General features: G+C 37.8%; 1 protein-coding gene across 10 annotated transcripts in view; it reads left to right on the top strand.

Moving 5' to 3' along the window:
- Nucleotides 1-223: 223 nt before the first annotated feature.
- tenm4 (teneurin transmembrane protein 4) overlaps nt 224-11495 on the top strand; it is a 216871-nt gene continuing 205599 nt past the window's right edge. For all 10 annotated transcript variants that reach the window (XM_023351438.1, XM_023351436.1, XM_023351435.1 and 7 more), the window contains exon 1: nt 224-647. The gene's annotated coding sequence lies outside the window, so the exon portion shown is untranslated. The remainder of the gene's footprint in view (nt 648-11495) is intronic.

Here is an 11495-nt window from a genome sequence, read left to right as displayed (position 1 = left end):
TGCGCTCAAGGTTAATATCGCAAAGTCACCCCTCTGAACTCTGAAATCCCCCTATAGGATTATGACAGATACTCTAAAATAAAAAAAAGGGTGGATATTTGGACGCTTTTACCGAAGGGGGCGACCACGCACGGTGGCTCACTCATCCCCTCTCCAAACTCGTAATTGTAAATCGTGAGGAGGAGGGTGGGTAGTGGGAGTGGGGGGGGGGGGACCACGCAGCTCACCATTTCCCAGCATATCGGCTGGCGTGTCACCTTATCTCCCTGTGCCGTGTTTGAGGGGCTATCTCACATATTTCTCCCGGAGGATTTTCACGGCCGTTCAGTCAGGGCTGTGCTGGTTAATGGGCGTCTTGGACGGCTGCCTTTCCTCATCCATGTGTGCCCCTCTGAGTGCGCTGTGAGCAGCAGCAGGAGCAGAGGCAGCAGCACCTTGGAAGCGCAGAAGGAGGAGGAGGAGGACTGCTTTCTGCCGTGCCGTGCGGTGCCGCGTCGTATAGTGGAAATACGCTCGCTTGCTCTGGTTACTATCAAAACCAGTCGGAGAGAAGAAGAAGAAGGACACGAAGTGAAGAAGGCTTCACAGACTCATTTTGTGAATTGTTAACGGGACGGGCCTGCTACAGTGGACATGTCTTCAGAATGGTAAGGTTACATTTCAGCGTAATATCTGCCAGAGTACCACGCAGCATGAACGGAGAAGTACTATAATGCGGGGCGCCGCGGTGATCAATCGGAGCACAGGCGGTGGATGTTGTTCTTACTCAGCGGGGTTTGCTCGCATCTGTCCCCCCTTGAAGCGGGGCTTCGTGCGGCGCGGTGCGTTTACCTGCGCCTCGGCTTTAGAAAGGGTCCACAACCCTTCTCAACAAAATCGCTCAGTGCGGATTTGGAGGCTGATGCATATGGGAGATCAAAAGGTCCTGGTACAAGAAGAAAGAGTGGGTGCACCGTGTCCTAAATGACGTAAAACAAGTAGGTGAATAAATGAGGATGGATGGAGAGCAGGGATCTATCTTAAGGATTTATAGAGATTATGTTTCACAGTTTGACCAACATTGTGTTCTGTATCAGCTTCTTTGGGCAGGCTGCGACATTATACCACCAGAGATGCACCAATCAACCGATCAGAGCTTGGAATCTGCCGATATTTTCTTGATCTGCAGGTTTTAAAAAAAAAATCCGTTTTTTTTTTGCAATTAGTTAAATCAAAATTAAAAATAAAATAAAATTTTATTTCTATAGCACATTTCAGCAGCAAGGCATTTCAAAGTGCTTTAAATCATAACAACGACAAAAACACAAAGTCATGCAACATAGAATCAACAATCAAAACATTACATTCAATAATGCATCAAAATTGAAATTTATGGGCTATAAATCAATATCTAACAGCATGTACTTTGCACTTCTTTTGAGTTCAGTAAAAATCAGACTGTGGTAACTGATGCCATTGATGTCATATTGTATTTGGACAAAATGGAATAAGTCAAAATTAGAATTGTGAGGTCATACTACAAATTAAAAGTTATCAGCCATAAAACTCACTTGTGGAATGTGCAAAATGACAGATTTTATATCTGCTCCAGATGTTTTCTCCAAATAAATGATTGGAAAGTCCTGTAATGAAAAAAAAATATTCATTCTTATTCTTTTAAATGACCAAACATAAGGAACTTTGTACTTCTTCAGCCTCTAAGCTTTACTGCATGTTGATTAACTTTTATCTGACATTTACAAATCTTAAAAAAAAAAAGTTGTTTCGTTTGGGAAAGCTTGATTAGTTTATATATGTCAGTATTCTTCATATCTATTTAGTTTGGTTCTAAAACTATTGACCGTTTTTAGATTTGGGCAACATCATCTGTAATGTTTTGCCACCATTTTTTTTTTTACATTTCTAATCATGGGTTCCTATTAGAGGTTCCAATCAAAGCTTTTCTTGGCTAATATTGGTTTTCTTCAAGCCACTGGCCTGTTAATCCCAAATTACAGTAATATTGACAATGAATTAACCTAAAATAAATAAAAGCTCCAAGTTTTTTTATTTATAGAAATAGTTGTTTAAATCCTGCAAAATGTGTATATACTTATAAGATTAAAACACATGCTATTGGTTGATGGATTTATTAACTATAAATTGCTAATTTGTCAACATTTAATCTGCTAATTGCTGATCAAATCTAGTCAAGGAAAATTGGCTGATTCCAATTTCTGGGTGTTCTATTAGTGCATTTCTTGTTCCTATTCAAGTTTTCTGTTGCATTCAGTGTAATAACAGCACCACTTTTTGGATTGTGTATGCTCCTTCTGGAAAGGAGGCCCATAGGGAAAAACCGCATAGCTTATAGTTTCACTGCAGCAGCATAATAATAATAACATGAATAAAATTCATGAACAGATCTGCCTACAAGAAACGCTGTGGTTTTCAATAAATCAGAAGAAACTGCACACATAGCCCCTATATAATTAAAGTCATAAGAAATTCAGTGTTGAATTTATTATAATTCAAATGGACTTTTTTATTGTTAATTCATATGGGGGGAAGGGGGCCTTTAAAGCTGCATTATCACAGTGAGGTCACAATCCAGCCAGTCAAATTAAATGAAATAAACTGAGACAACTGAAAGGCATAATATAGTTCACACAGATATTTGAGATGGAGGGAGTGAGAGGCAAGAGGAGGACCTCTGGGCGTCGTTTTTGGGGCCCAACACAGCATAAATCAGTGTTGCACTCAGATTTAGCAAGCTGTAAGACTTGCACATAAGCTCACACACGCCTCTCACAGTAGTGGTGTAGCAGTAGGAGGAGTGCTGATCGCAGATTACGCCTTGATCCTACATGAAATTATATTTGGATGGAGTTTTTTTTCTCTTATTAGCTAAATTAATTAAGAAAGAAGTGAAGGCTGGTTTCTTAAATCAAGCAGCCTCCATTGAAAAATAATTACTAATTAGAGTTTCTTAAACAGTTTTTGTTTAATTGGCCAGAAATACTGAAAAATAAGATTTTATTAGCTAGCCAGTAAATACCTGGAATCTAAGAACTCATACAATTTTAAGTCAAAGTATGTAATTCAATGCAATTCATTTTTAATTAATTAAAACTCATATAAAGGTTAGGGGCAAATACTTTGATGAATAACTGGAGATAGTATTGCTATTCCACTTTTTTTTCTATTAGAATCATAATTGGCAGGTTATACCTCAATGAAAATCAGAAAGCTGTATCTCTCTGTGTGACAGTAGTCTTCATTTTTATTTAATGTTTGCATTTAAACCTAGTGAGGTTTTTGTATTTGAGATTTACTCTACCTTTCCCACCATTTATTTTTATTTTAGAAGTGGGTTCCCTATTGGAGATGCACTGATTATGCTTTTCTTGTCTGATAAGAAGTCCCAACTTTCTTGGGGTCTTTTATGAAGGCAGTGTTTCAAAATCCAACAAACCCATTTTTTTTTCTCCCATGTGTTATAGCTCTAAGATAAATAAAAATTGGTATCGGCGGGGAAAAGCCTGATCGGTGGATCTCTTATTATTATGTTTTATAATCAGAGGTAAAAAAATATATACAAAGCAGTTTTTTGCCATGGTAGATAAGTTTTCCCAGGACATGCCACAGACACCCAGACGTAAGATTCCCAAAGAAAGAAAAGGGGAGCGGGTGAGTGTTTGAACTCACAAGTGCCATCACTGGCTATATTGGCGGAGGTTTAGGGGGCATGACCTTAGATATTAGAGGTTAAATCCAGGGGAATCCAGAGGCCCTCAATCCTCTGTGGCGAGTGTTTGGTGGAAGCATCAAATGAGAAGCCTGAAGTTGTTAGGTCCCCTCGAGGTTAACCTTTGCAGAACAAGGCTGCATTCTCCCTCTCGTCTTTGTCGTGTTGATGAGCTCAGAGAAGCCGCCTCAGCACCAGTTCTCCCTGCGTGGTAAGTGGGGGAATGGCCCAGCCTTTGTAGTCACAAATGAAAAATCTGTTGCTCGTCTTTTCACCTCAGCTGCTGTCTCGCTGCGAGCCGAACGCACGGCTGCTCGTTCTCCTGCGAAACAAGGTGTGGATTGTAAGACGGTGCGCAATCTGCAGTTAGACCTTGTTATATTCCATAAACGATTGTTGTGTTTGAGCTAATGCTGTACGAGGGCAGACGGATGACGGGGAAGAAACAATGAAATGATTCTCTCTCCCTGGAGTTTCTTGTGGGATACTGTGTATTTGAAGTAATAATTGTTATGAGAACTGTACAGTCATCTGGGGAGGCGCTGGCTGTGTGTTGGGACTGGATACAGTGGATGATGAAAAGAATGATATTCCTGATTAGTTGGAAGAGAAAAAGAACCATAAATGGCTTTCATTTGCCTTTCAGACTAGATAACCTAAAAATTAATCTCAGTTTAGTGAAAATTACTTAATTTGATATCTCTAAGTTAATTAAATTCTTGTTTAGCCCAATACCTACTATTTATCTTTGTTTTTTTATACATATTTATGTTCCAACTGCAGCAAGAGGAGAGGTAAATTTTCCATTTGAAAGCATTATCTTTAGTCAAAGTTACAGTCTGTCGTCTTATGTTTTATCAAGTGAAAAATAACAAGCGACTGTCACGGTTACACTTCTTCATAGGACACTAAAACCTTACTCTAATCTCTTAGACCCATGCACATTCATAGAGACACCTCATTTTTTAAATGTTGACAGAACTACCCAACTTATTTATCACAAGTCGAGTACACTGCAGGAATCTAAAGTATGTGCTGTTAGAGGGACACAGTGATTGTAGATTTGCTGGGTTTCTTTGTTTAGAGACCCACATTTCCTCTGATTGGCTTTTGCATGGAAATATCTCTTATTACCTGACATTAATCAAACCGTGTTTAAAAAAAAGAAAAGTAAACCATATCTTGTCTGAAATATCAACAACAGAGTGAAAAGCAACATGGAGGTCAGCAGGAAAAAGTGTAAAACTACAAATCTAAACAGCATGCTGCAGAAGATTTGCTGCTACGTTTGCATGTTGTCCCACCCACTGATCTTTTTAGAGCTTTTTACTAAATAACTGGGAGGAAAACATTCACAAGATATCCAGAGCAAATACTGTGAACATGTTCGTTCTCACATGCCACCCATGTGAAACAGCTGTTGAAGAATAAGGACAACAGAACATGTGGAGAGAAACTGCTTTTTTGCATTGTCTTTAGAGAAAACTTTGCAGTTCTGCTGTAGTATCCTAAAAACTAATATTTTTCATGCTTTGTAAAACATACATTTATGCTTTTTCTTTGTTTTCTGACCTAGCTTGGTAAAATATAGTCCCTTGTTCAATGCTGTACAGAGGTTTTGGACCCTCGACTATCAAGGAATGGTTGCTTGAACTCTGTTTAAGTTTTAAACGATTGGATCTGATTTTGCCCAATTGCTAATGTTTGCCAATTGTGATGCGCCAGCTCAGTTGTGAAGGAATCGAGGATATGAAGCTTACCAAAAATTGTGCGTAAAAAACCATCCAAATAAAATATCATAAACATTACACTTCCAACTTTATATATAGTCAGACCTCAAGGAAAACAGAAAAGTCAATATCAGTTTGGGAAGGCCTGATTGGTGAATCTTTTGATAAAACTCAAGTCTATTTTTGCTCTATGAAACACTGCAGGACAAACTAAATTAAGATGTGTGAAAAAACGGCAACAATGGAAGTAAGAATGAAGCTTCAGTTTGGGCTTCTTGTAATATGTGCTTACAAGTCTATCAAAAAAAAAAAAGTAGGAGAGAAAAAACAAAAAAGCTGAACTTATTCTTGCAGTATTTGTGCTTGTACCCAACACTATAATTTCCATTAAGGATCAACATCTTTCTTGGACTTTGCAGTTTAACCTTTCATTTCTCAAGTAACTAGAATCGTATCCCTGTATGGCGTTCTAAAAGTCAAAATCACATGAAGTATCTGAGCAGGGAGATTGAGGTTGAAATTATGTACTTCAGTTCCCAAACACAGGATTGGATTTCTCTTCCTGGGCAAGCAGCAACAGACTCCTCTTTGTGTACGACATTGCACAGTATTCATGCAGCAATTTTTAAGATCACTTCTACTGCTGCTGCAGAAAATGATAATTCACAGGTGTCATAGTCTTTTGCCCTACATACCTTGCTTTGATATATTCTCGTCTGCTCAGTGCAACCAGAATGCATCAGTCTGTTCAGGTTTCTTTTTATACTGCCCACCCTGCTCATTATTCCCCACTAACAGATCACGGTTTAGTTAGCAAAGTGGAAATATCGACCTGAGCGTGGTTAGTTGGAGTAAGAACACGGCGGTTGCAGTGGACCATCTTAATGTATTAAGTCTGTGTCAAAGCAACAAAAAGTTGCATTATGCTCACAAGTAGTTATGAACTTTACAGATATGGAAATATTTTTTCTCCAAGTATGATGAAGAAATTGCTTATTAAAAGTAGAGTTTCTGCTAGAATGGTTGCAATTGGTGCAGGAGGTTGACTAAATCTGAGTCAAAACTAGAGATGTGCTGATCAGAATTTTGAGGTTAATTTACGATTTCTGGTTTTGTAAAGTTTTAACCTGATTTAAAACATCAAATCATCCTATGCATATTGTCACTTATCCTTGTAGTGATATCCAGCAGTCATTGGGTGAGAGGCATGTTTAACTTCTGACAGTTCACCAGTCCATAAGAGACACACAAAAAACAAGCATGCACACTCACTCACTCCTAAGTGCATTTAGAGAGACCTAATAACAGAACTGTCATGTTTTTGAAGTGTGGGAAGAAGCACACTCCAAATACAAAGCTCCATACAGAAAGACTTGGAACTTTCGTGCTGCCAGGGAATAGTACTAACAACTGTGCTCCTGTGTAGCCCCTATTTTTAAAATAAGAACAACATAATCACAGACCAGAGATTGCGAACTGGCTTTTACGTGTTTCAGTTCACTTAACCAATATTTAATCAGGATAAAAACTCATTGAGATTAAAAATCTAATTTACAAGAGTGTTCTCAGCCTGTCTGCAGCAGAAGATATCTTTAGTAGGGATGCACTGACATAAAAATTTGGGCCGATATCTAAATCTGATTTTAATATTGTTGCTCTGGCCGATAACTAATATTTACAGATATTATATAAAGTTTCCCACAGTGTCTAGTATAAACCTGGTGGGCCACCAAGCTTTACTTGCCACCCCAACAGTCTGTGTTTTGTTCATTTCACATAGGGTGTTTTATACACTAGTTACAGTAACGACGCATTAAGCTAGGTGTACAGTTGGCTCATTGAGCCACATTAACAGATGTTAGTGCTGGCATCTCATGCATCTCATGTTTAGTTTCCATTTTTAGTAAATGCTATGCAAAAAAAAAGTCTTAGTTTTTTTCAAAGAGCTGCCAACATTTTCAGATCCAGCATGTTCCATCACAAAGGTTGAATGCTCAAAAAATGAAATCAAGCAATTTTGCTGTGATATGCCTTCCTATTGTTTGCAGAAAGTCTTGCTCTCTCTCATTCTCAAGTGAATTGCAGACATGTCTAAATATGTTGTAAATTCTCTTTCAAAAGCTATTTACATCTGTGTTTCCTTAGATTTATTTTAAATCCTCTCTTTTATTGAGAATGTCTGACTTGTCATGTTTAGATTTGACTGAAAGAAGAAAAAGATTTAAAAAATTAGTTTTCTAAAAGCTTTTAAAGATCTCTCTGGAAGGAAAGATAACTGTCCAAAAGATTTAAATTAGTTGCTTCATGGACAATTTGAGTGTTTTTCAATATGGTACAAATTTATACACCATTAGAACATTGCCAGTCTATTTTGAAAGGTTTTGTGCTATTTATGTTCGGTTTTTTGTGCGTGCATGTCAAGCATGAGCTCTACTTCATTTAAAATTCTTATTTCCTTTTTTTTAAACATGGCTCAGGAAAGGTAATGGGAAGAACAGCCATCTCAGTGCAGTCATTAGATCTGATGGTTGCCCTGCTTGGTTGTTCACAGCCAAATAATATGAAACCATTTTAGAGGAGCACTAAGTGCAAAAAATCTGCTTCTGAAGCTTATCTCAATATTCTTAGATGATAATGCACCTGCATACTGAGGAGTGTTTCCTGAACACAGGGATGTCATTTTCATGATCAAGGCCTTGGATGTCCTTATTTAAGGTTGTCAGACTTTTACTGCAGGAGAAAGGCTGGCAGGACTGTATGTCACTTACTTGCTGCTGCACAATACAAGGAGTAAATGCCGTGTAGAGTGCTACTTTACTGTTCAACCGTCAAATATTTTGTATGCAAATGCACAGGAAGGCAGGTGCTATTAGGCAAGATGTTTTTATGCATTTCAGAAATGATTTTTTTTTTTTAAAGAGCTGCTTTTTGAATGAAACAATTTTTTCATACAAGCTCGTAATCTAAATCTTTGTCAAGATTAATTAATTACAATTTAAAAGTTTTCCTTAAAACAAACAGGTAATGATGGGTACTGCTTACTAAAACGTTAGATGCGCTAACCCTAGAACACTAATCATAAACATTAATTCTGCTAATGTTGAAGCGCTACACCAACATGGTATTTAGTGGAAGCTACTTCCAAAGTGCTAAACCATTCAACCATGCTGAGGCCCACTGTGTATCAGTGACACATGTGTTACAATGTAGTATATATCGCCCTCAACAGGATAAAATTTTTGATTATACATCTTACCTGTATGGTTGCACTTCTTTCGAACTGACCTTCCATTCATGGCTTCAAGTATTGCCAACTTTGTTGCTGATTTTGCCTAAATGATTACGATAGGCCTTTAGTTAGAACATCACTAGATTGTATTCTATAGAACAGTGATGCATTGTGGGTAAGGAATAGACAATATTTGCTGCACCTTATCACGGATGGAGAACATGAGAGGAAATAAAACTTATGAGTAAACGTTCTACTTCATAATGAGAGCATGAATGTTAATGTCCATTTGAAGAATTCTTAGCAACCAAATAATAACCAAAAATTTTACATAAATGCCAAACTTTGTTCACCTGAAAATTTACAAGACAGCCAAGTAAATTTGCTCTAGTTTGATCTAAACAGAGACTTTCCCAGCATATGCGCATACTGCAAAGGTACTTTCTGCCTTTACAGAAACCATGGATGTTCATTGGGATATAAAAGTTAGGTCCAATTTCTTTTAAGTTCTGACACCAGGGCAAAAAGTGAGTCTAGAGCCTTGGGGTACCAACCTTAAATCACTCATCTTTAAATCTGTAGCCACAATAAAAGCTGACTTTTGAGACAGTTGATGACACAGATTTCACTTTGGTTAGAAAATGTTGGCATTCTGATGTAGCAAAGTTTTGTGCTATGCCTCCAACCTTCTAAATGTGGCAGATGAAGCGTTTAGAAAATGTTTAAATTCAATGGAAATGAAAGTAGCGGCGAGAGAGGGCAACATTTAAATGGTTCAAGAATAAAATGTCAAACTAAGCTTTCTGAAATGATTTGACCTAACAAAGCAGGTTTGGCAGAACTGAACTTACAAACCTTTGTGTTCGATTGGCCATCATGCACTAAAGAACTCAACACTGATGGAGAGAAATTGAGGCTGACCATTTCAAACTGCCTCCAAATACAGCTTGCAGACTGACTAAGCCCAGCTGTCGGGTCAATGTGTTTTACACCACTTGAGTTAAATGCACTGCAGCAAATTGCCCCACTCATAATGTTGTGGCTATATACTGTGGCCTGCTGCAGCCATGCACAGTGGGCAGGAAACCCAAGCAATGTCAGTATAGGTCCTCGGCTCACGCTGGTTTCGAAAATAGTGACGGGAATGATAAGATGTCCTTGCAGCATTTGTGAGAAACATTAGAAAGAAGATTTGGTTGACAGCCATCACGTTCCTTACAGCTATCACACTAACAAAGTGGCATCTTTTATTATCTGCATCTTGGAATCCTCCCATCAGAACAGACTCCCAAGTGGCATTTCATCATGACCAGGACAATCTTATGCAAGACGGTGAAACAGCAGTCAATTTGCAGGTAATTAAACCCTAGTGATTTACAGTTGACAAAGCAACATATACAGTTAGCAGCCAATATGGCAGCATAATGTCTGGAATTATAATAGACCACCACATCTGTAGCCTTGTATGAGGATCTAAAACCTGTACTTGGATGCAAAGCACGGGTAACCTACTGTACTTTACACTTGTTTGTTTATTTTTAGCAGGAGTGTGCATGCTTGTATACAGTGCCACATTTACTGGCATTCCAGATAAAAATGTCTCAAATCTCAGCTGAAATTGAATGGTGAGAACTGAACCAAAGCATTCAAGAGTTCAATTTTCAATAGGAAGTAATTCAGTTTCAATTGAGTGACAATAATTTCCAAACCAATACATTGGATTTCAACTTACGCTAATTCAAAAGTATATTTTAAAAGCATTTATTCAAGTTGAGGAATTCAGATTCCATTGGAGCAATGCAAATTCAAATATAACTTATTCAAATTCAGTTTCTGACGATGCAAAGTTCTTACTCATGAAGCTTTTCCACTTGTTCATTGTTGGTCAACCAACCTGGAGTGTTTGCGGCTGAAAAACTCAAACTTAGTTTCATCTGACAAAAGAACACAGTTCCAATTAAAGTCCCAGCATCTCCCACATGTTTGCATTCGTGTGGTGGAACAAAAAAGACTATTTATGTGGCATAACTCAAACAACAAGATGGTATTAAAATTTTTTATGGTTGTTATGGAGACTTGGTTGCCTTAATATGCCACTCTTCTCTGTAGTTATTTAACAGTGAGCTATTTCCTGTATGCTCCTTAAGGGTTGGCAATATAGACATTAGTTGTTGACCATTGGCTATGAGAAATCTGCCTTTGTGTCATATTGCATTTATGCCCCAGGAAAAGCAAAATGTCATGCAATACTAATTAGAAGTTCGTAATCATCAACTTTAAAAAGTATATTTATTTAAAATGTGCTTCAGTTTAGTGATGGATTATATAGGCTAAAGATCTTATTGCAATATTTTGTGCCATTTATTACAATAATGATAAAAGTGACTATAAAAATCATTTACTGCCCCCCATGTTACTGCAGTCAAAAGCTCAGACATTAAAATGCTGCTCCCAGTCACCGTCTATGAATCAACCACATTCTCTCTAATTTAGCACTCATCAATAAAAAGGTAAGGTTGCTTGATTTGGGGCAGAATAAACTAAACATTATCCTTTTAACTCTTATTTGGGAATACAGAGTAAGTCTCTGTTTATTAGATTGCCCTTGAGAAAGAGACTTGTAAAGGTCAAAGCAGGCATATTGAAAATGGGTCCCAAACTGATTATTTCAGCTTTGGCAGAGTGAATACTTACAAAAATCTCCCTCTGCACTCTCTGAGACGATTTGTGAAATTTAACTTCACAGTCCCTGACTCCAGAGCTGAATTCTACTCCAATCTCAAGCTAATTTGTAGCTTTGAGTTAAAGC

This window comes from Xiphophorus maculatus, chromosome 18 (assembly GCF_002775205.1).
Source record: "Xiphophorus maculatus strain JP 163 A chromosome 18, X_maculatus-5.0-male, whole genome shotgun sequence".
Classification (NCBI taxonomy): domain Eukaryota; kingdom Metazoa; phylum Chordata; class Actinopteri; order Cyprinodontiformes; family Poeciliidae; genus Xiphophorus; species Xiphophorus maculatus.
Note: the sequence above shows the minus strand (reverse complement) of the source record. Positions and strands in the feature narration are given on the sequence as shown.